Source organism: Sander lucioperca, chromosome 3, assembly GCF_008315115.2.
Source record: "Sander lucioperca isolate FBNREF2018 chromosome 3, SLUC_FBN_1.2, whole genome shotgun sequence".
NCBI lineage: Eukaryota > Metazoa > Chordata > Actinopteri > Perciformes > Percidae > Sander > Sander lucioperca.
The window spans coordinates 24,671,178-24,695,002 of NC_050175.1; the positions used below are offsets into that span (position 1 = coordinate 24,671,178).

Here is a 23,825-nt window from a genome sequence, read left to right on the forward strand (position 1 = left end):
GGGAGGGTGAGAAGATTACTCAGCGACTGCCGGCAGATTTAAAAGCCGGTTGAAGATGGAGCATCACGCCTATTCTCTAAGACATGTAACGGAGTCGCCAAGGAGTTTAAAAAGAGAATTAAAATGACAACGCGACAGGCAAAGACCAAAGATAATATTGGAGTGGCTTTTCCAAGATGGAAAGAGCTCATAAGGAGCAAGGATTGTAAAAGGGACGCTGAAGTTGCCTGCTTTCTTCTCGACAGGTAATTCTGCCTACTTGTGTAAATTCAAAGTTTTATAGTTGCTACTAACTTGGCTAACTATAGCATGGTTGTGCATAATGCTAGAACAACGTCTAGGATACTTTTCCTCGCGTCAATGATCAAAAAAGGATTGTCTACCTTGTAACATAAACGTAATCATATGTGTCGTGATTTCCCTGGCAAACAACTCACGTCATGTGCAGATGTAACAGACTAGCTACTAGAACAGCTGCGTGTAAACAATGGAGATACTAAGAGCTAATTTCGGTTTCACTGACATTGTTCATACTGCTCAGAGAAATATATTAAAAACACAAACCTCCGTAGCTTTTCTCCTATGCTGTAAACATTGCCTTACACTATTAATCTCGTACAATATACAGAATAACGATAGCACTGATACTTTGCTAACATTAGCTTGCATATGTTTGGGATAGCTGATGTTAGCAAAACCAAAATAACGTAAAACTATTATTACACTGGAAGGAACACTCACGGGCGAAGTCGTACTTATTGGAATAATACGGCCACCGTAGAAGTTAGAACGCGCTCGGAATGGCGGGGGGGGGGTTAGAAAGTAATATTCAGTTGGTTGTCATATACAATTTCACCGCTAGATGGGAGAAAATCTTACACAATGTAGCTTTAAAACTACATATGTTTGCAAAGACCTCTAGCGTCCATGTGAATTATGACTGTCCGTCGGGAGCAAGTAGCGTGATAATGTTATGGAGTCTTAAAGTCTGCAAATGGTAAAGGTCGGGATTTTTGTGGCAAAACCTAACCAAACTTTAAGCATAGTGGGGTCAGATCAGAAAATGGTTAAATGAATCATTTTTGTAACAGTGATTTGTAACAGTGTTTTCCTGCCAAATTTTGTCATTTAGTTTAGAAGACTTGTTTACATCAGTATGATGTTTCAGCTAGACAGGCATGTTTGTGTATGCGTGTTCTTGACTCTTACAATAGATATTGCCATGCAGTATCAGTCTTGTCTGAAGATGTGATGGGGCTGATATGTGTGGTGGTCTGATCCACTGTGAAGTTGTTGGTTGGAGTTTTCTTTGTGTTGTATATAGGCCTGCCTATCACAGCTCAAAGCAGCACCACTAATTGTTGTCAAACGTCACTCAAATTTCACTGGACACCCTCAGCAATCATATCGGGAGAGAGAGAAAAAACTGTTCAACTCTTTGCCCATCATTCAAATGGGAGTCTTACTCCTGCTGGTAGCCTTTAGTAGCCTCAATTTTCCTGCACACATACCACCGACCCATCTAAAAACCAGAGTGACATTAAAGGGCTCTCTTCCAACACATACATGCCATTGACAGTTGAATGAAATATTTATTTATGAAATCTAAAAACATGTATTCACCCTTGACACTAGATTCTGGGAACATTGACTTCTGAAGCACCTCTCCATCAGCAGAGCCTGGCCCTCCAGTGAGTCAATTATGATGGCTTAAAGGAATGTCTGCCTCTCTCTTCGAGTGTCTACTGGTCCTAATTTTTCATCTCAGACTCTTTTCATCTGATTCTGTGCTGAAAGCATGAAAATGGTCAAGGCCAGTTCTTTTTAACCTGCATGCGAAACTGAAGTCAAGATTGACATATGGGGATTTTTTATGTAGTCACTTCAGGGCTGATTCCTCCCTGGCTTTTCTGTGGTTGGATTACATTTGAGTCATCCACAGTATAGTTTGGTGATTGTGATCTCATCCAGATGCATTGGACTCTCTTTAAGGTACTGATTATTTCAGGTCTCAAATTAATGCTTGGATTATTTGTCCCACAGGTCTGATCCAATTTATACTAACTGTGATAATATTTGAGTTGGCACAGGCGCTTTGGGCTTCCAGTGGGTTTTGCTCTCATCACAAAGACCTTCAAAAAGGAAGCACAGCATTTACAAATGAATTCATATTCCTGTAATTGTATTTCATGCTGGCTGCCCAGTGCAGTGTTGACTTCCTTTTTATTGTCTTGTTTTTACTTTGCAATTTTTTGATAGAGGAAAAAAGAGTGGAAGTGTGATTACCATCTCAAGCAATTTTTCATTGGTTTGTCTTGTGGTATACAGTATGTGTAAGTATGCCGAACCATATTATTCTTCAGAGGGCAGACTGGAGGGGGCATATGTCAGAGACTTGATGTGATTTCAAATTGTAAGATATTGCATTTCTGACAGTAGCTGATGTTGGGGTTTGTGGAATTCATGAAACAAATATGTGCCTTTTTTTTTCTCCTGCTAATTTGTCAGTTACGTCTTTTTCAAGATCCCTCGTGGCTCCTTGTTTTGATGTGGGTATTTTAAAAAAAATACTTTATCAGCACAGATGGTCAGGGTTGGGTCAGATTACTTTGAAATGTAATCCATTACTGACTACAAATTACATGGCATTTTTTGTAATCAGTAACGTAATCAGTTGGATTACACAAAACATGTAACGTAATCTGATTACTTTAGGATTACTCTTCTATCACTTCAATAAATATGCACCTTAAAGGAGAACTCCGGGCAATTTTTACGTTAATCTTGATCGCTATACTTTTTTGAGTACTGTCTATAGCAAAAATCACGAGCCGAACTGGTGCTAGCAACATGGAGCTTCTGTAGCTAATGCCCAGAGCTCCTGTTAGCTAAAACGGCAGTTATGGGGGCATAAGCTAAAGAGTGCCTTTGTGCCTCTTAACAGACTCAAAATGCTATTAAAATGTCTGTGCAACATGAACAGGGCCCTTACATGACAACAAGATGCGTTTTCAACTTAGCCATTGTTGAAATTCACATACCCTGTTAGCTGCTAGCTGCCGTCTGGGATGAGTGAGTGTGTTCAGCCACCAAAAACCAGTTTGGCTCATGGTTGTTGCTATAGACAGTACTCAAAAAAGTATAGCAGGTTGAAGTAGATTTTAACGCCGTTGACAATACTTGCACTTTTGGTTTGCAAACTTGCACACAACATACACATTATTATTTTCCACTGTCTTTAAATCAAAGTTGTGGCAATATTGCCAACTAGTAAACGCATTTTTCACAACTGAAACGGGTGTCACTACCCGATGTGAGTCGAGTACAGGTGTGGGTTGCGCATAACATAATGTACATAACGTAGTAACCTACATAACGAAGTTCGTTCACTGCTGGCTACAAGTTAGCAATCAAACACAACAAAGGCTGACTCGACTCACATCGGGTAGTGGGGTGTCACTACCCGATGGAGGAGCCGTCGACGTCGAAATACAGACCCGTTGTCACTTCCGGATGTGAGTCGAGTGCAGATGTGAGTTGCGCATGCTCAGATTTAAACGGTTTACGGCATAATGTGTCATACTGAAATTTGTGAAATCCATAAAATAATAAACTTTTCTCATTACAAACAATAACAGAAGATGGAAATCATTTCAAAAACATTTTAGCTATCTATGATTGTTTGATTGCTAACATTAGCTCAAAACGCCATTCAAGTGACAGCCTTTGTTGTGTTTGATTGCTACTTAGTAACCAGCAGTGAACGAACTTCGTTATGTAGGTCCATCTTTATTGTATTGACATTACAGAAGTCTCTCGTTAGCAGATTCTTGTAGGCTACTTGTCGCAAAGTGACGCATGCGCAACTCACATCTGCACTCGACTCACATCGGGTAGTGACATCGGGTCTGTATTTCGACATTGATGGCTCCTCCATCTTGAGTTTTGATTTGAACCTTTTTCTTGTCAAGAAACTACACAGGCAATTGGATGATAGTGACATCTAGTGGACAAACGAATGAGCTGCTTGTCAAATTAAATCAGGCTATCATAAAAAAGGTGCATTGTTTGCATGATAAAATGTAATCAGATAATCCTCAACAATGTAACTGTAATCTGATTACACATTTTTTTATTGTAATCTGGGTTGATTATAGTTACTTGATTTTTGTAATCTGATTACGTAATCCAGATTATCGTTTTACTTTGCAGCTCTCAAGCAGTTGGTGATTAGATTAGCCATCAGATTTGACATTCGCCATGTTAGTTTTAGCACCATGAACCCTTGGTGCTCAGTTCACTATACTGTGTCACACTAGCCTATATCCTTGACGTTCCTTGCTCCAGTGCCGCAGGAAATTCTGCCGGATGCATGTATTTTCGCCAATGTCCGTTTCCTTCCACTTTCTTTGTGTTGGAATTCTAAACTCCAGAGGATTTATGAGGATTATGGTTAACTGCGCCTCAGATCTCTGCATGGTAAATTGAGACAGCTAGCTAGACTATGTGTTCAATCTGAGTTTTCTCTCGCACCACTATTTTACAATGGCTCTACGCGGAGTTTAGCGCCGCCCATGAAGATTGTGATTGGTTTTAAGAAATGCCAAGAAACCAGAGCACGTTTTTCTCACATCCTGGAATGCTGCGTGGATTCGCCAGACCCTCCTCAACAGCTCTGCAGCATTGTGAAGGAAGGTCTGGCAAAACACCTACACAGACTCTTTTGGATTGGTCACTCTTTTGGAGGGGCCATGTTACTCAGGTAGCATCATTCTGGATGATGCTGCACTGCAGCAATCAAAAATGGTGAAATGATTGGCCACCTTCCCCGTGGATAGCAGGAAATAAGAAGATTCTTCCTCTGGAAGTATTCTGAAATTGAGATCCTCTGCATGAAATTACCAAATTCTTTCATTAGACACAGAATAAACTCAACACTTCCCATTTAATCTGCAGGACTTTAAACTCAGCATCTTGACATTCATGAAAAGGAGCGGAGGAGAGAGGCTTTAGAGACCTCCCTGAAGGGCAAGCATGAAGAGAGGCAACCAGAGATGGTAATGTAGCTGTGAAAGGAGGGGTGCAGAGGTACTTGAGGCAGTTGAGAACTCATTTCAGACCCAATCCTAACCCTCTATGTCACTCAGTCATCTCTCCTTACTACTCAATACTAAGGACCTGTGTGTCTCTCTGTCTGACACTCTATGTAACTCTTCATTATCCTCCAGTCAAATTCAACACAGCCCTCTCCCTCGCTCTACAGTGGTGCAGCGGTGAGGGCCCTCTTTGTCAACCCAGAGTCAAACAAGCTGCCCCCATCATGTGCTTTCCAACATGGCTGGAATGTTTTCCTGTTAGTTTAAGTCTCATCTCAACTAATTAATATTTCTGCTTATAGCTGCTGTAGTTCCCGTGGGAGGCCCCTTAATTAATCATTTATAAATCTACACAGCCTCCCAGTTTATTAGTCTCTGCCTTTGGCGTTGGCTGACTGCATTGGGAAACCGCAAATGATTAGTTACAGGAATGAAAGCTTTTTTTCCCCCCTCTCTCCCTCCCTTGTTTGCAACTGATTAGGGCCTCACACAGAGGTATTTCCACAGCCCTGCTCTGCACTTTAATTCATTCGGAGCACCTGACACATTATTCACTCTCCACCCTCTCTGATCCTCTGCCTATTGTTTGAACCAATGTTTTTCCTCAGCTGCATTGAGGCATGGCGATCAGTTAAGGCTCTCTCTCAGCCCGATCAAAACAAAAGCCACAGCACCAAACATGGAAGAGGGGAATTATAATGCTGAATGAGATCACTCGACCACAGGCTGAGCCTGGGCTGGGCCGCCATGGAGACAGGGTGATTTCTGGTCATCCTTTTGGGATCGGGTTGAGGGCAGGGCTGGTGACGGAAGCAAAATGCATTCACAATTAATTCCTTAGAGCTGAGGACTTCAAGCCATGTCACAGCAGTAAAGCTGTCAGGCTTTTATTGGAAAAGAGGCAATATTTCCATCAGTTCAACTGAAAAATAAATTAATTGAATCAACTGAAAGCAGCGTGGGAGGTTTTCATAATGTCTTTGCACTCTCAAGGAAGAACGCCTCATGCAACAGGGTTCCTTCATCCAATTAGACCTCCGCTGGCTGGCTCACACCAGCCTTGCTCTGCTCAACATTCCACCTTATCGCTGCCTTTTTATCCCTTTTATCATCAAAGTGACTGCACTTACTTTGGCATATAGGTAAAGCTAGCAAAGCCCTCCTAAAGAGATGGACTAATTACATTATGAGAGTCATACTGTGCAGATCTGTATAGCCTGCTTCATATCCACCAGTGGTGGTTGATCCTAATGTTGAAATGATGGGAAAGTGGATGTTCAGTAACAAAACATATTGCAAAGGAAACATGGCATTCAATGTATTTATATTAATATAATAGTGGCAAAAGCAGGCCTTCTAGCTGTAAAAATGACTCGATTAGCAGTTTTTCTAGAAGGCCTCAGGTCTCTGTCCAAATACGGCATATCTAGTTTGCACCTGAGTTATTTGTTAATCAGCACAGTTGCACACTTTTCTCACAGATAACACAGGCAGAAAAACATAATCATACGAGAGAGTGGGAGAGAGAGAGAGAGAGAGGGAGAGGGGCTTCACAGGCAAGGTAATTACATTCATATTTGTATACATAGTCATAGCAAATGTGTGGTGGTTTTGTCTGCATGAGGACCAATTATTTTTTTTGAAATGTGTTGCAATTTCCTTTTTTGTCCCAATAGCGATGGGTCTATTACCAATGCCTAGGAGACTAACTAGATCAAAGGAAAGAATTGTCTTGAGGATTGAATGTAGACGTAAGATACAGTGCTGCTCTTGCTTCTCTTGATGGTGTCATCATTCCTAAATGAAATCATTTAATAAGAAAGCATCTGCAATTATAAATTCTCATAAGAATACATCAGAAACCTATCATGAATCAATTTGAGTAAGACTAGAAAATGAACAGAAAATTATGAGATAAAAAAAATACTACTTGATGAACAGCCTATGAATGATGAAGTCAGAAATTAAACAGTGAACAATTTGTTGGAAAACATGTCAATTGTCTAAATTTTGATTCATGTGGTCAGAATCTCTGTGCAACTTTGCATTATTTAAGGTGCTCAGAACTAATGTACACAATCTTCCTATGACAGATTGCATAACCTGAACCTGAACTAATCATCAATTTTGTAAACCACCTATCCTGTTCACAGGTGTAACAGTAGAGTGACATGCGTTGAACACACATACAGTAGACAGACAACCCCAATACAGAGTTTGCAATGCACCTAACAAACCTGCATGTGTTTGGACAGTGGATAACCCATAGACAGTGAAAGACATGGACACTGCAACGCCTTAGACTTCAACGGAGACCAGTGAAGTGAATTAGAAGCACTTTTCCGGTGATGGCTGAGCGTTACTGCGCAACCTCAAACTGAGCTTGACAACTTAGATGTGACGTGAGCAACCTGCCTGAAAAGTTGTCTTCTGGTAGCTGTGCCAAGAGAAATCTCAATCATTCCGAATCTTGCAGAGACGGAGAGCGTAGGTATATGTAAGGAGATAACATAGGCACATGCTAATTATTGCTAACTAAAATGCTAGTTATCATTAGTAATTAAACTTAAACAGCTAATGTGAATCGAAACTGCCTGCGAACTTCTCCTGAATATATGGTTATTTCTCTACTGTGCGACAGAAAGTTGCGTGGTTATGACACAATCGTTAGCCTATTTTTGCAAAAAAACAGCTGCTACGGAGCCATAATGTGAGATACAAGGTAATGGAGCCTTTTATACATTGTCGTGTTTCTTTAGAAATAAACAATGGACAACCAGAGTCTTTAAACGCTTCAGATGTAAAGTTATTCGCTGTCAAAGTGACGCCAAAAAGAATGGGAGTCAATGGAATGCTAACGGCAGGTGATGGCTTGTTAGCCTAAGAATCTCCGAATAGGAGGTACACTTTCCAGATGTTCGCTTACTCCCTTGGGATAACCTAGAGGAAACCCACATTACACAGGAAGTACATACAAACTCCATAAAAAAAGTCCTGCCAGCCAGCAAGTTTAAAACCAAGAATAAGAACAGCGCTGGGCTCTGTGGTGATTTTGGTGTAGTGGCCACCGTCGGAATTGCAGGTCACGTGATGTCCTAGGGTCCAAAAAGGCATTTTCCCATGACATAAGTTTTTCTGAGCATAACCAATACTCCAAAATTACTGTTAGCCTAGGTCTTACAATTAGAGCTATAAGTCTAATAAAATGTTGTTATTAAGAGTCAAATCAGTGTCAAAAGAGCAGGTGCACAGAATAAATAAAATTATTTGGGTGTTTGACCTTGTTACATCAGATGATTATGTACTTAACTGCTGCTTGTGTGTGTTTAAGGCCATGGCTTATAAGTAACTGAAACACACAGCAGCACATACTCCAGACAGTGTATGATTTGTGTGGTACTGCGCAGGGGGTAATAGCAACATTACAAACTACTAATTAAACACTTCTGATCAAACTGAATCAACACCTCTTTTGGACACAAAGTCAACAAAAAACATGTTTTGAGCTTAAAAACAGTTATTGCAAGGATACTTGCATACAATATTTATATATTTGCTTTCAAATGTGTCCACCCCGTGCATTTACTGTAGTCCCATGTTGGGTTGGTCAGACTGTTAAATTGGCCAGAATTAATCTAACAGCGACTGGTGAGTTTGCAAACACAGATATACATTGCCTTGCGAAAGTATTCGGCCCCCTTGAACTTTTCGACCTTTTGCCACATTTCAGGCTTCAAACATAAAGATATAAAAATGTAATTTTTTGTGAAGAATCAACAACAAGTGGGACACAATCATGAAGTGGAATGAAATTTATTGGATATTTCAAACTTTAACAAATAAAAAACTGAAAAATTGGGCGTGCAAAATTATTCAGCCCCCTTAAGTTAATACTTTTAGCGCCACCTTTTGCTGCGCTTACAGCTGTAAGTCGCTTGGGGTATGTCTCTATCAGTTTTGCACATCGAGAGACTGAAATTTTTGCCCATTCCTCCTTGCAAAACAGCTCAAGCTCAGTGAGGTTGGATGGAGAGCGTTTGTGAACAGCAGTTTTCAGTTCTTTCCACAGATTCTCGATTGGATTCAGGTCTGGACTTTGACTTGGCCATTCTAACACCTGGATATGTTTATTTGTGAACCATTCCATTGTAGATTTTGCTTTCATCTGACCAGAGCACCTTCTTCCACATGTTTGGTGTGTCTCCCAGGTGGCTTGTGGCAAACATTAAACACTTTTTATGGATATCTTTAAGAAATGGCTTTCTTCTTGCCACTCTTCCATAAAGGCCAGATTTGTGCAGTATACGACTGATTGTTGTCCTATGGACAGAGTCTCCCACCTCAGCTGTAGATCTCTGCAGTTCATCCAGAGTGATCATGGGCCTCTTGGCTGCATCTCTGATCAGTCTTCTCCTTGTATGAGCTGAAAGTTTAGAGGGACGGCCGGGTCTTCGTAGATTTGCAGTGGTCTGATACTCCTTCCATTTCAATATTATCGCTTGCACAGTGCTCCTTGGGATGTTTAAAGCTTGGGAAATCTTTTTGTATCCAAATCCGGCTTTAAACTTCTCCACAACAGTATCTCGGACCTGCCTGGTGTGTTCCTTGTTCTTCATGATGCTCTCTGCACTTTAAACGGACCTCTGAGACTATCACAGAGCAAGTGCATTTATACGGAGACTTGATTACACACAGGTGGATTCTATTTATCATCATTAGTCATTTAGGTCAACATTGGATCATTGAGAGATCCTCACTGAACTTCTGGAGAGTGTTTGCTGCACTGAAAGTAAAGGGGCTGAATAATTTTGCACGCCCAATTTTTCAGTTTTTTATTTGTTAAAAAAGTTTGAAATATCCAATAAATTTCGTTCCACTTCATGATTGTGTCCCACTTGTTGTTGATTCTTCACAAAAAAATAAATTTTTATATCTTTATGTTTGAAGCCTGAAATGTGGCAAAAGGTCGAAAAGTTCAAGGGGGCCGAATACTTTCGCAAGGCACTGTATGTTAAGGCCAGATGATAATAAGGAAAATTACTCCATTATTCTCACAGTTCTTCTCTAGTCTTGAAAACCACTAAAAGTTAACATTGGTTATGAATTTAGTTTAGGCCATTGTGGTTGTCTTCAAAGCTAAAATAACTTGGAAATATCATATTGTTTTCAGCTGAAGTATAAGACGGAGCCTTAGTGCAGGTCTTTTATTCTTGCATTGTTGTTTTGATTAGATTTTATTTTTCAAAATTGCACAACACAGCGCAGACTTTTGCACACAACTAGAATAACTAAAAGCAATATCCTTTGGAGTGCTGCTTTCTTTGTGTACTTATACCCACCTTCTCCATTATTTCTTGCTCTGTCTTCCATCTCTTCGTTGCTTTGTTGAACACCTAAATTAAAACAGGTGAAACATTGAAATGTGTTTTGTGAATGATGCTGCTTGTTGCCTTTGATTTGTTCGTGCAATAATGAAACTCTTATCACTCCTGGGAGCTATTTGGTTGTGAAATTGCTGCACCACAAGCCTGACACATTAGAAGCCATGATGTGTTTTGGTGGAGATATTCAGTAGCATGTGCAAGTGTGTTGTTATTCTGTTTGAACATTGATAGGAATTAAACCTTGGTCCTGTTTTCATGAAGAAAGTTCAACATCATCAGACTACAAGATAAGGTAATTGCCATAATGGTTAACTGAAATAATCACAGCCGACATCAACAGCGCAGCATATTTATAGGGTGAAATTGTTGATCCCTTTTTTAGGATGTATAAATAATATTAAGGGTAAGAGATATATAAACTAATTATTATCACCCCAGAAAAAGGAATAAAGGAGTAATTAAAATCAATGAAATAAATAAAAGTATATCAATAGTCCTAATTGTGGGATCGTAGTGGCACCTGCTAACATTTTCAACGTGTTAAGAAGCTTCACTTAATAAATTGCTTTCTAAAAGAAATTGTTAACTAATATTTTTTTTTATAAGAAGACCAGAACATGATATATAAATGAGCAATGGAGAACATAACACCAAAGTAAGAGAGTTTATGTAGCCAAAGAGAGAAAAGATTACTTAATGACAAGTTTAGGCTATGATAACATCAGCAAACTGCTTATCACTGCACATTATTAGGGAACGGCAGGCATAGTTTTTATTAATAAAACAAAGTGTTGTTACTATAATGTGGACTCCTTTTTCTCACCACCTGAAAGATCTAAGTCAATAAATATTCAGTAAATTTTTAGCCATGTTTTGGTCTCTACCAACTCCAGTAAGAAATATCGGCACAAGCACTGAATGTGAAAGCAAGCGATGCAGCGGTTTAATCATAATGTCAGGTTTTCATTTGTCTTGTTGTCTGGATAAATGTTGTGTTTTGCTATGTAAAACTGTGTATGCTAGTGATGGGAATGATAGCTCTTTTTAGTGAGCAGATAATTTGGCTCAGCTAAGCAATAAGAGCCGTCTCTTTAGGCTCCCAAACTGCTCTTTGTTTAGTACCACTGGGGGCGCAAAATACAGAAGCCTCAGCATGCTTGGCTCTTAATCTTATTACCAAATAGAGATGTTTCTTGATTGTATTTAACAAATATGTTATAGGATTATCCTTTATGTAGCTCAGCGTAAATTCTGTGAGGGATACTTCAATTACGTTATCTCTCTTCTCTTTAACTGATCAGCTGGGCAGTGGGTGTTACGGTTCTGTATACCACTTAGAATCGGACACGTATGTTCTAACCAATCACAGCATGACTACCATGTTTTAAATCTGTTCTCTCTCCTGCTTCTGTCAGTTGTATTTTCAGATGAGAGTGCGACCCGCCTCCTCCCCTTCTACCTCCAGGCATTTTCGACGGTGTTCTCGGTCTTCTCCCGGCTGACGGCTCGTTTTTACGTCTACGGATTTTTCTCACCACCACCAGTGTCTAGATTTCGTTGGGGGATATGTTTGGTTTTCCTAAACATTAGAATTGTATAGATACCCCTTTACAATGGAGTCTAATCTCCAAAAAATATTATGTTTGTACTTACTTGGTTATAGTTTATTAATAAATGTTTGCATATCTGCAACGGAGTCTCTCCTGATTGAAATGTTCTGTCTTAATTTACAAAAAAAAGAAAGAAATTGTCCGGGAGCCGGCTCCCATCGCCTCATAGAGCTGACTCATTCACGACCGAGATCACTAATGTACGCCTTAGATGCCAGACAACTCTCAGAAAAATCGGACAAAGAGAAATTTAATCAAATCAAAAGCAAACCAGCTAGTCGCTAACGTTATACATCTGTTGCTGGTGCTGGGAAGATAGAGAACAATGTGTTTATGAGAGCTCTTTTGCTAAAAAAAAAAAAAAAAAAAAAAAAAAAAAAAATAAGCTGCCTGCTACAACTGGAAGGGATGCTGAGAGAGTGCTGAGAGTGAACCTGAAAGATAATAAAAAGTTCTATACAGCTGAGGGGAGCTAAAGTCGGGTGATAATATATGTGGGTTCATCACTATCAGAGACACCTTTGTCATTATAAATAGTAATTTCATCCTTTGTTAATATAAACATATTGATTAGAGCAGCTTTAACTTGGATTTATCCATTTGAAGGAATGTTGACTCCCTTTATCCTCAGCGTTGACTATAGTGGGCCTTAAAGTTCAATCCACTGTCCTAAAATGAACCTGGTTAAAAGTGGGTTAGCTGTGCAGCATCAGTTACCATGGTGATCCACCCTGGGTATAAGTGAGATCTAAATACCTAAAGTGAGAAAATTAATGCAGTAATCCCACTCTTTAAGACAGGCCTCTACTCAAAAACAAATAGCTCATTTTAATAGCTGTAATATGCACTTTGCTGTGAAACAAAATAAGGTTGCAAGATGAGTTGTTAGAGTAGTTTCTTCTAATATCAGGCCAGCAGTATTGTGGTTCTCTGGTGTATGATTTGTGCTCGATGGTGTTTTAAGCCCCCACCGTCGACTTCAAGGCAGTGCTGCGACCATCGACTTCAAGGCACCTAACCCTAACCCTAAACGTATATATATATATATATATTTCAGCGGATAATTTTTTGGGGGGTACATCAACTTACCAGCCCGAACACTTAAAGAGTCCTTGTTTAAAACGTCACCTTTTTAAAAATGTTAACATTTACTAGTAGCCGAATCCAGAGTTATTAAACTACGCATGATGAACGCACATAATGGGCGCCAGCAGACTGCACTGCGCATGCTCATATGACTGTTCTCCCGAGGTCCTGTAGCTGTAATAATGGATAATGCTAACGCTAATGTTTGTAATTCACCATGTGTTGTATTAATACATCCATGGTGTTTATGCTGTAAAGCCTGTAATGTGGATGAGAGATGAAGCCACGGATGTTATTAAGAGAAGCTCTGTTCACGAAACTGCAGGCTAACCTTAGTAGCTAGCACTAGCTAGTAGCTAGCTAGTAGCATGACATAATTACATCTCCTTGGTTGTCTAAATACATCCATCGTTTATTTAGATAAGCATGTAAACGATCAGGAACAACGAAAACACAATGTTTAACGTTAGTGAATATTTTATACAATGAAGCGGCGAGTTCATGAGTTCGCCACTTGTAAGAGACACGAGAGAGAAGCTCATGAATGAGCATGTTGCTACCGGTTGCTACGACAACACAAATAAACTGTTGCTAGTGCGCATGTCCATCGTGACGTCATGGGCCAGTCAACACAGAAGATCCAAGCTCCATGATTGCTTTATGCGCTTTTGAGCACACTCATTGGAATGAATGGGGCTTCTCGCCAAACGCTGTATCCAGTTCTCTTAATACATCCATGACCGTAACCCTTGCCTAACCCTAGTGCCTTCCATGCAGCGCTGCCTGGAAGACGACATTGGGGGTTTAAAACACCAAACACCATGATTTGTCTCACTTTCAAAAATAATGTATTCTCAAGACAATGTGTGGAATTAATTGAGTTACTTTGTGCAGCAGATATTGTTTTAGGTTGTCTGTAAACTATTGTAAAAGTAGTGAGGAGGATTGCTGGTAACTGGTGTGTGTCTACATCTAAAACAAAGCTTAATGGAGTTGTATTAGTCACACATGCAGGCATCGGTATACAGTAGCAATAGGCTTCTGCAGATATTCTGAGAAAAAGAAAGGAAAGCGAAAGCTGAGTGTTGGGCGAGTCATTCCTCATGGCTGATGGTTACAGAGAAACACTTTAAAGCTTGGGATTTGTGACATGATGTCCAGTGCAGTCTTCCTAATCTGCTCTAATAGAATCCTGATTTCTTTCACTTAGAGATGAGAGTCAGTGTGATTTAGTGCTCAGGCATCTTCTGGGGTTGTAGCCATCTCTGATAGGACAGAGATATATCAGACCGGTCTATAGCAAAAATAGTTACTGGGTTCTTTCTGAACTCTCTGCAGTGTAATTTTGAATTATATGAATCCGATTTTTTTCATATTTACGTGACAACTTTAATTTGAATGACATTTTAACAAATTATTTAATTATTATAAGACTGACGTAAGCAGACTTTTTATTAAACATTACAGTGATTTGAATAACATAAAACATATAGTATACAGGTAATAATTTCTACTATGACAATACTAGTGTACATTATACTTTTGTATGCATCAAAACTTAAACAATTAGTCAATTAACTAATAAATTCATCTGATAAGCTCTTTTTTTAAAGCAAAAAATGCCAAATATTTGCTTGTTCCAGGTTCTCGAATGTGAGGATTTTATGCTTTTTTGGCCACATTAAACATCTTTGGATTTTGTGCTGTTGTTCCGGGAATAACAAAACAATTTGAATATATTACCTTGGGCTCTGGGAAATTTGATGGGCATCTGTGACTTTTATAAAAAAAATAAAAAGCAAAATAATCAATAATGAAAATAATCATTAGTTTCAGCCCTAATATGCATTTATATAGTTGACCCATAAGATTGTTTTCTTTTCTTTTTTGTTTTATTTGACATAAGTTTGACAACAAAATGCTAATGTGTCACAACTAAGTCTGAATTACTAAATTTCCAATCCATTTTGCCATTCATGCTTAAACACAGCTTTTACTCTTTGATATCTTAGAGTCAACCCAAAAAGTAATAAAATGTTTAAAATGCTGGATTGTGTATCACCCTGCACTGATGAAAAACAAAGTAATCTGCTGGGTTGTTTAACATTGTAATCTCACATGACTAAACAACCCCTTTTTTTTTTTTTTTTTTTACATATGTCTATACTGTTTTCACTATCATACGGTAGGATGAGAGATGAATCAGTGTTTGAGATAGCTACTTAATTATATATTTAAAAGCATGGTGAGCCATTTTGCACTGAGGGTTTCTACATGTAAAGCAGGGTCCTTTCACAGGACCTTCAATGGTTGTGTGGTGTCATTGTGGACCATTACAGTAAAATCAGACCATTTTGATAATGGCTTTCTATTAGTGACCTTGGATGAAAGAATCACAGACAATCTACATCTAAACTAATGTATTTTGTCCTCGCAAGGACAAAGAATTTGGTTTAGAAACTGGCACCTCCCCAAATAGAGGCATATTCAGTATATACACATACACACTGCAATGTCAGTGAACAGTGAGAGGGCAGCAAATCACCCTCTGACACCAGAGGAATAGAGAGAGCCTAGTAACCTTGTAAAAGACAATCTCTGGGGCCACAAATTAAATGAAATGGCTAATAAAATTACATGGCATACCGTCCACTTAATAAGAAACAGGCATGTCCCAACTTTAATGCTATTTACCCACCTGACTAAAGTATAACAGCGATTTGGCACCTATGTCCAGATTGAACTGGAAAATGACTTGCTAATCTGTTTAGGTATTTGGAGTAATTGGGTCTGGTGCCAGTGAGGGGGATTTCCTTGACTGTTGAAAGTCTCTGCTAGTAGTCCATTCCCAGCTCCTTGGTATAATTACTCTGACAGAGCTGTGGCCACAGGGCCTGTGAGCAGGGCTGCTTTTTAAACTGTAAATTATGAAGGATTAGCATTTATGAATTTTAAATCAGGACTGTGGTAGGAGACACTAAAGCTGCTTAGTGATTGCAAACGGCAGCGTCTAAGCAGGCGGCTCTACACCCCTCACTCTCCAAGCTGCTCAGTGTGTGTGTGTGTGTGTGTGTGTGTGTGTGTGAGAGAGAGAGAGAAAGAGAGAGAGAGAGAGAGAGAGAGAGAGAGAGAGAGAGAGAGTGAGAGTGACTGTATGTGTGTGTGTGTGTGTGTGTGTGTGTGTGTGTGTGTATGTGTATGTGTGTGTGGCTGTTTATTCAAATGGGTTTCAGCATAAACACAAAATACTCAGACTGGACTCCCACTATTCGCTTAAAGTGAATAAGAAGGATCTGACATCTTAACATCAGCCCCATCTCCGCCTATACTATGTGTGTGTGTGTGTGTGTGTGTGTGTGTGTGTGTGTGTGTGTGTGTGTGTGTGTGTGTGTGTGTGTGTGTGTGTGTGTGTGTTTGAAGGAAAGTGTGGGTGTGTGTTTGCCAACTCATGCGGGGTGCATCTCCCCTGTCACTTTTTCTCAGGGTGGGGTTCTGCTCCTCACTAGCGTGTCACACGATGCAGAATATCCAATGGATGATTATGTTAATGTGGGACTTGATCCATGTTAAATTATGCATAATGGATTGATGTGGCACAAAGTCATCAATTAGACGGATATCAACACTAAAACGTGTGACACAGCATAATATTCTTCTTTTCTGCTGTTTTTTTGGTTACAGAGAGGCAGTAAATGACAACTTCAGGACCTCAGACACACATACACACACATGCACTCACCACCTCTGACACAGAGTGTGTTTGTGAGACCCAGTTTAGCTTTGTGTACTTGTCACTTTGTGTTTGTGCATATGAGTGTCCATCTGTCTGTGTCAGAGTTGACCTTGCTTTGTTTCGGATTTACAGTCATCATGCTCTTCAGTCAAGGTGTGAGTTCATGACTGGCATGTAGTGATATTCAGCAGTGGGACAGACACCACCAGAGGCCTCATATCACACCTCTAGGAGCTGTCTGCATCAGGGTCGCTAAGCCGTGACCTCAAGCCTGCGGTGTTAACTGGTTTAGCCAGGTGGCAATAGCAGGGGGTGGAGGATTTGGTGGGTTGAGCATTAACAAAACCCATGAGCTGATGAACCCCAGAGTATAGGACGACACCTTCTCTTCACCAGGCTTTCGCACACACTTCTCCAAAAAAGCCTAAAACATTCTTATCCTTTATAACATAACACTGTGTGCACATGTTTCTATGGTGTTTTACTTAACTGCTTGTATCCACAGAGTCCCCAGCCCCCAAAACAGCCCAGTAGAGCTCCTCTCCCTGAGGGAAATGACAATGTTCTGGACCTTTCAAATGGCCTTTAAACTGGCTTAATTAAGTGTTCATTTAGACCTCCTTACCTCTCCTAACAGCAGGAGTTCTTTTTATATGATCATCAGTGGTGAATAGTTTCAAAGTACATTTACTCAAGTACTTTTTCTGCTACTTTATACTTCTACTCCACTACATTTATTGGTACAATACAAATATTGTACTTTAACACCTACAGTTACTAGTAATTGTGCAGATTAAGATTTTACATTCAAAACATGATCAGTTTATAACATTTTTATTATCATTTTAGTCCTTAATTTAGTCTGTAATGTCTGCTGTTCTTTTCTTTTTTAAACTAGAATCCTCCAATGCTGTAAGTATATTCCAATCTGAGTTGATTTAAATTATAAACTAAAATACATACGGCAATGATTTTAGTCGTTTACAATGGTTCTCTCGCTGTCTTGGGAAAATATAGTTTTTAGGACTCAATCATATATATATAATTTACATAATAAAACACCATCATCATCAAAGATGTAATTGTTCTAAAAGATGAGTACTTTTGATACTTTAAATACATTTAGCTGATAATACTTTTGTACTTTTACATGTAAGATTCTGGATGCAGAAGTTTTATTTGAAATGTTTTAGTCTTATTACTTTTACCTAAGTAAAGGCTTTGAGTACTTCTTCCACCACTGATGATCATAAACTGTATATAATATAAAGGATTATAATTATCCCATATCATTAGTAAACCATAAATGAATATTGAACTTTTGTGAAAACATACTGTAGAATCAAGATGTTACCTGGTTTTGCTGACAATTAATTAGCAAACAGTACAATATATTAGCAAACTGTGAAATGTCTGACAGGTTTCACAGCGTCTATGCTGACAACATGTTACTGACACCTTGGAAATCTCAGTTACTACATGCCTACTACCATACTACTGTATGCCTTGAATTAAAAAAAAAAAGTGAAAAATACCAAGCACCCTCCGACCACAAGGACACCTCACAGAGCATTTTATGAAATCTCTAGTCTTGGTTTTGCAGCTTTGCTCCTCTCTGAGGCATAAGTGGACACATCTTATTGATTTTCTTTCAAGCCGTATTGCATTGATTGCTGCAAATATGGCAGACAAATCCAGCTGGTTGTGCGTCCATTGGGACAAAGTGGGGAGGCAGACAGGGAGCTGAGGCCGGGTGTGCCACAGCAGGAGGCCAGGCTTCATTACACCAACTAAGAGCCCACTGGCCTGACACAACCCCAATCCCCGACCCCCGCACTCTCCATCCTCTACTTACCCCCAAATTAAACTGAGAGCTTTTTAATTATTTATCAATACCATGCACTCATCGTGGATCAATCAGTGTGAATGGTTTTTAAACATAATGAAGGAGTCTGCTCCAATGGACTTGTGAAAATTGATCGTGATCTTTGCCATTACGCCTTAAGTAAAGATGAGCTGTGGTGACAGTGGTGTTGGTAATTTGGGGTTTGGGCAAGGACGAAGTGGAGCACCCCAGGAGTGCTCCTCTGCCTGAACAGAAGTGTGCTTCAGTAAAGCCAAACTGTATCTGTGCTGAGAGGCCATCTCTTCCTTCGCCATTAATCAAGCTCTTAAACACGACACCTCATCTTATCATCACATCACACCGTACTCACTCAGAGGGAAGGCATTTTCCTGGGGCCAGAAGCACCACACACCTCCTTAGAGAACACTTCTCAGAGCAAATTGCACAGGTCCTCACCACTCCCAAGGTTTAGTAAAGCTTGATTCATTGTGCTTCTAAGGCGTCCGCATGAACCTAAGCAACCTTAACTTTCCCTCTCTGCCTCCATATTTCTCTCTGGGTGCATCATGTCAAGCAGAGTGAGCAGCTATTCCATCTGGAATTATTAGCCAGAGACACACAATGCAATCTAATTTTATACCACCACATTCAATCACTATGAATTCAGTGTCGCAGGGGCAGTAAATAAGACATGGGGTGCAGGTATTTCAAAATGAATTAAAGCTTGGGTATGAATTTCTGTAGCTGAAATTTTATGAAATTAGAATAAGATCACCTGTCGTTCACTTAGATTTCTATCCATTCAAGGGCTGTGAGTAAACACTGTGATATTGAATTCAGAAGATTGTTTGTGAGGGAACAAGCCAACATAAAGCAGGACAGGATAATGAGATTCTTATTTCATCCTTTTTTCTGGTGGGGGTGGAATTGGATTATAGGGGACTTATTTGTATGTGATATTGAGCACTGCAAAATAAATTCACACCTATTCAAATTGAAATCAGACCTAGGTGCATCAGATAATCCTTTTTAAGATAGTATGAACTGACAGTCCAAGCCCACACACTGGAAAGAAATAATCTTTCTCCAACAAAACAGATATATATATATATATATACAGCCTACCTTGCCAACATTTTTTTTACAAATAGTTACCAGTCAAGTATGTGCTTGATTTCTTTTTCTCCTAGAGGCATAAACAGTTGCATCCATATTCATAGAGAATTTGAGCCTGTCTTCCAATCATCATGTCACAAAGAGTCTTAGCAAAAGCGCCTTCCCAATAGCTCAGTTTGTCGCTGGATCAGGAAACCTGATTTTGTTTTGAATCCCAGAGCCTTTTGAGATGTCAGGCTGTATCAGCGAAGAAGCTTGTGATGGCTGCAGTTATACAGCATGGCGGCTCCAGCTGCTCATGAATCTTTTTGAAATGGCTTATTTCTGAGGGAGTGTTGAGACATAAGCCTGAAAGAAGGACAAGGTTTAGTGTGAAGATGAGTGGTGGGTAGCTGCTGCGAGGATGTGATGTGCTCGTGGTGGTGTCAGTAGTTGTGGTGAGACTGTGAGAGGCTCTAATGTGAGAAGGGATGAAGCAGAGGCAGAGAGAAACAGAGGGTGGTGTTGGTGTTGGTGTTGGTGGTGGTGGTGGGTGTGTGTAATGCAACCTTGACATGAACCCAAACTAGATGTGAGCTTCAGACACATTTCTCCTGATGCTGTTGGCATTCATATGAGCAGCTTAGTGCTTTATCTTCCCACTGGCTAAAGGCAAGTGGGCCTGCATGATGTCCACTCTGGGATCTTGTGCACTATAAGCCTGTGGTTCACTTGGTGTGAGTCTGTTGCACTGAGCTGTGAGCTGATGACTTGCAGTGTGTAGTTCTCCCTTCATCTCTACCCTCTGTGTCCTGCTGGACCATTAAACCCATATAGATGTAACAACCGAGTGTTGCAGGGAGCGTGTGTGGACATGTTTGTGAAGGCCAGGCCCATTTTGATAGAGTCACCTTCATATTCCATGTGCTTCCGTGCCAGACCTTTGTACATGTGTGTGTTGAATTTTTTAGACCAGCCCAACACCTATTATTTGTCCACAAAGAGCAGGCCTGCAAACACATGCAGGAGGATGTTGTCCGAGAGTTTAAACATCACAGCCCTCACCCTTATTAATATTTCAGTTTTACACATCCTTCCAGTTCTCAACCTAATGCTGTCCTGCTTTACCTTTGTGTTTCTTTCTTTCTTTCTTTCTCTGTCTCATTCTGATTCTGTACATTTGTCCATCTCACTGACAACACTGTCCCCTATTATTGCGTTTATATACTATTGTATACGATTTTATTTTTTTATAGCTTGGCATTAGCAAGTACATTTTATAGGGAACGTAAAGCTGCCAGGATTATATTCTTTATCATGTTCCCATGTTATCAACATTCCCTGACAACACAAAATCTTTATACGAAAATCGTCAATGTATTCTATTTGTTTTCCTTACATCTTCTGAACATAGCCATACTGAGAAGTACAGAGAGAATTTTGTGGAGCTGAAAGTCTTAATTAGCTTTGTAGCAACTCATTTGGCAATGGCTTTAATGTAACGGACGTCCATTAATATCAAAAAGTTACGCACTAAAGCTTGTTTTTATGATTGTTTTGGCCACTCGAGGCGCTTGGTTAAAATTAGGGAAAGAGCCTGGTTTTGGGAATTACAATTATTCGCTTTAATGCTGCAGGTTGAGAAGATCAATACCACAGTCGTGCTTGTACACTTAATAAGGACCTAGAGTCAGCAGGTGGTTAGCTTAGCTTAGCTTAAAGGCTGGAAGCAGGTATAAGTGGAAATCACAAATCATTTTGCTGATTCGAATCACTTTGTTCAGTTCAGTTCTCAGAACAGAAAATGAATAGTTACAGCACATTACTTCTAAAAAATAAAAGAACACAAGGTTTTTCTCAGGATAAAACAAACAATATATAACATGTTGATTAGTGAGCTTTACAGATGCTGTGGTAGGCTGTTTTGTTTTTGGCTTTGGACAGAGCCAGGTTAGCTGTTTTCCCTTGTTTCCAGTCTTTATGCTAAGCTAAGCTCTGTCTCCTGACTGTAGCTCCATATTGAACAGACAGACATGAGAGTACTATCAATCTTCTCATCTAACTCTCGGCAAGAAAGCGAATAAGCTTACTTCCCAAAATGTTGAACTATTCCTTTAACTAAGAAAAAGAGTATGATAAGCAACGAAAGAGAGACCAAGACAAGGAAAATCATCAGATAGAGAGCGACAACTGTGATCCTCTGGAGCTCTCTCTGAAAAACCTTGTTCCATCTCTCAGTGTGAAGTAGTCAACACACACACTTTGAGGAGCCCATACCGGCAGAAAAAAACTTATTTGGGTTGTAATGAGTGACCTTTCCATGAAGCAGCAAACATGCATTTTTATGCCAGGGCATAAATAGCTGAGCTACATAACAATTAAGGTAACCTTTCTGTTTGAATAAGAGGCAATTGCTCAGAGAACTGAAATAACATGAATGATAAATTATTTTTGTAACCCTGTGCACAGACGGTGAAGAATAAGGAACAATGAAGTGGGGGAGGGAGAAGAAGCGCGTTGTCTCAATTGTAAATCCCAGTTATAATGCCTCGTTAAAAAGATTTGGAAAGGCGAAACAGAAGCAGACACAGTCTCTCTTTCTTAAAGGTAGACAGGTCTCAGTGGGATTCATTAATGTGTGTCCCAGTGGTAGTCTTCCTCTTACAGCACAATCGCCTGGGTTAGCACCAATCCTGGAATTACACCTAATTGGACAATTACTCAAACTCAGAAACCTCCTGCAATAAGCCAACAAGGCCCCTAATAAACACCTTGTCTTCTAATAAAAACAAGGAAGTCATTTGCGTCACCCAAAGGGCCCAATTTTTTTTATCTGCGCTTAATATATTTTTAAAATAATTGCATGTGCTATGAATGAGAATATTAAAAAGGTAGCTGAGAAAGGGGAAAGAAAGTGTATGAGGGAGAAAGAAAGACAGCGATGCAAACCCTACCTTAGGCTCAGTGTTGCAGTCTGCTCTCCTGAGGGAGAGCTCATTTGTTCCACAGATAAGCACACTGCACACTACACTACTGTAATATTATTGCTGTCATACCATAATGAAATAATTACTGTTTTGTCTTCCTTTCAACTAACCAACCCACCCCATCCCCTATGCTTTGACCCTTCCCCCACACATATCGGTCAGAGACGTATTTCCTCCTCATGTTTAACGTTAATTAAACAATAGCAGTGATAATGGATTTCTTTCAGCCCTGTTCTGCATCCATTCAGGCGGCTTATAGTGGCTGGTGGACATTCATACTTCTGTGAAGTTAAAGAAGTAGTTAATAATTTCTAAACTAATTTCTCTGTTGCTATAATCACCAAGAAGCATGGAGCTAAGGTTTAATATTGTGGCCGAGTGCCACCTTTGAACTTGGAGGGACCTTTCTGTGATATGCACCACTCTGGAAAGTTAACAACCATTATCACATCTTGCTACTAACGTAAGACAATCATAGTTGACCTTGCACAAGCAGGGACAGCGGTCTAACACCTCCAATGGCAAGGGTTCACTGAAATGCCACTCTCCTGCCATTACAAAGAAAGAGAAAAAAAAGGAAAAAAAAGAAAAACGACAGGAAGAGGGGATGAGAACCCACAAGAGGTGGACAGTGACAAATGGTGTGGAAAAAAACAACACAGGCAGCCATCTGAAGGGAAGACAAGAGTAATACTCACAAATAATTAACTGGGTAAATATTGGAGAGCAGACTGACTAATTACTTCACACGTCTCACTGCGCTCTCATTATTGTTGCTGTCGCAGTTAACCCTTTCCAACAAGGCGTGGCTGTGCAATGAGCTCTCCTTTTTACAGGAGAGCGGACGAATCACTTACTTTTTAGTATTTTTATTTATTCATGCAGTTGGAAAACAGAGACGTACACACAATAGAGACATTTTAGGAGGATTGAAGCCAAGGCCAGTCAGGAGAACCATGAGAGGAAAGGTTTTAAATGACCATACTGT

At 39.8% G+C, this 23,825-nt stretch overlaps 1 protein-coding gene across 1 annotated transcript in view; it reads right to left on the reverse strand.

Annotated features, from left to right (window-relative positions):
* Positions 1-9,343: 9,343 nt before the first annotated feature.
* mical2a (microtubule associated monooxygenase, calponin and LIM domain containing 2a) overlaps positions 9,344-23,825 on the reverse strand; it is an 858,504-nt gene continuing 844,022 nt past the window's right edge. Inside the window, exon 24 of the mRNA XM_031324242.2 lies at positions 9,344-9,745. The gene's annotated coding sequence lies outside the window, so the exon portion shown is untranslated. The remainder of the gene's footprint in view (positions 9,746-23,825) is intronic.